This window comes from Arachis ipaensis, chromosome B03 (genome assembly GCF_000816755.2).
Source record: "Arachis ipaensis cultivar K30076 chromosome B03, Araip1.1, whole genome shotgun sequence".
Taxonomy (NCBI): Eukaryota; Viridiplantae; Streptophyta; class Magnoliopsida; order Fabales; family Fabaceae; genus Arachis; species Arachis ipaensis.
The window spans coordinates 88,365,929-88,368,272 of NC_029787.2; positions in this window are offsets into that span (position 1 = coordinate 88,365,929).

The window sequence follows — 2,344 nt, forward strand, 5'->3', positions numbered from 1 at the left end:
TTATAGAATAAAAGGGGATTTAAAGGCTCAAGGGGGCTAACAAGGGTGATGTAAAGGGTAGGCTATTTTGGGATAAGTGAGCTAAAATCTAATAATGGCCTCAATCACTCTCTTGGTATGTATTTCTATTCTATAATTGGACATATAGATTAAAACAAAGTAAAGAACATCAGAATAAAAAAGAAGGGCGGAACACACATGAATAAAATATTATGGTTTGAATGTAACCATACAATTAAGCTCAAAACTCACAGGCTGTGTGTTCTCTAGCTCAAAAATCATTTATCAGTTATGTATTTCATGCAGGTTTAGTTAAAAATTCCCATTATTCTCAATGTAAAACTTATATTGAATGGCTTTAAAGTTCTAGTGTTTCTCCTTGATGAAATATTGTTAACTAACTAACATGTAATGCTATATATACAAGGTGTGTGGATTGTTTCTATTGTGTTCAAGTTCCTAGTTTACTTCCTTTTTATATTTTTCAATTTAAACTAAGCTATCTTATGTTAAAAAGGGTAAACTTTTCTAATTAATCCACAATTTCTATAACTAATAAGTTAGAATTGCAACTAAACTAAATAGCTAAAATATGAACTAAAATGCAACATGTAGAATAAATACATAAAAATAGTAATATATATAAGTACTGAGAGAATAAAAAATAAAAATAAAGAGAAAAATACAGAAAAGTAGCAAAATAAATAAAAAGAGTATGTAGTGGTTCACCAAAAAAAGAATGCCAGAGATGGCGACCTCCCCACACTTAAAATGTAGCATCGTCCTCGATGTTCACTCAAGCAGGGTGTGAAGGGGTGTCATCACGGGAAGGGTGGGTAGCTGAGGTCTCTGTGGTGGTGGTCTGAGGATCAGCCTGCTGCAGAGGAGGTGCTGACTGGATAGGGATCTCGGGGTCTACAGCCTGAATCTGAGGCGGAGCCTACTGATGTGATGCTGCCTGCTGGGTGCCTGCCTGCTCTGCCTCGTGATGTGGATGAGTCTCTGCCTCGTGATCATCCGCCTCCTCCTCAGATGCCTCAGATGGTGTGTCAGGCTCGGAGGGGATGTCGCCAGAGTGTATCATCAACTTCAGGTGCTCATAGCGTCGCTTGTTGCGACGCTCCATCTGGTCAAGCCGTCGAAACGGCGGTGCACTAGATGATAGATGGGCTCTGGGGCAGGTGGAGGTACAGTGGTGGTGGCAGGGGTAGCTGTGGAAGAAGAGGGGCCGGCAGATGGTGTGGCTGTGTCAGCAGTAGCAGTGATGAATGGAGGTCTGTAGCCCAAAGCCAGAAAGTTCCTACTGTGAGGGATAATCTTCTTGCATTCTGCAGCAGGTGGCTTTTCATCAGCATCCTCCCAAGGCACGTCAGCTCGACGGCCTAGCTGTGTAACCAGGTAAGGAAAGGGAAGAGTGCCTCGGACGTGGACTCTGGCCATATAGTACCGGATAAAGCGTGGCAGGTATAGGTCCTTACCCTCCATCACACATCAAAGGAGAGTAATCATAGCGGCTGGTATCTCAGTCTCGTGAGTACTCGGCATAATGAAGTTGCTAAGTATCTGATGCCATAGCCGAGCCTCATCATTCAGGTAAATCCGCTTGATTCCCTTTGGCATGGTGGTGTTCTGACCCATAATCTAAGGAACAGTCGGGTCAAGGGCTATCCGGGCCTTTGCTGCATCCCAATCAAATAGCATGAAGCGCATATCCTCCTCAGCTTTCTGATAACCATCCAGCTGATCAGTTTTAGGCAGAAGCTTCAGAACTTCTTCAATGGCCTCTTCAGTGACCAGAATCTGCTTTCCTCTAAGGTTCACTGCATCTAGGGAAGTTTTGAAGTAATTGTAGTAGAATTCACGAACCCAAGATGCATTGACCTCAGTCAGGGGTCTTTCTAGGAAGAACCAGCCTCTTTGTTTGATTTGCTCAGAGGTGTATTGCTGGAGTTCTTCAGGGATCTTCAAAGTTCTCTCCAGGTATAGGTTCCTGGAGGCTACAAACACCGGATACCTCAGCTCACAGTATCGGTTTGCAAACTTTACTGGATCAGTAGTAGGGATTAGCTGGTCGGCCTTCTCCTGCGGGGTAAAATTTTTCTCCTGCAAGGAGGCATCATGCATGAGATCTATGATAGACATAGAGGCTTCTCCTCTTTTCTGTTTGCCAGTTGTTGCCTTTCCTTTCCCTTTTATGTGGGAGTCCGACATCCTGAAAAACAGAATTCAAGGATATAATAAAAACAGGAAAACAAGGAGGCAATTAACAAAAGAAGCACATAGTGGCAAAGGAGCAGGAGAGTAATGAATATGAGCTAAGTAAATGTGCATTAAGGATTGAATA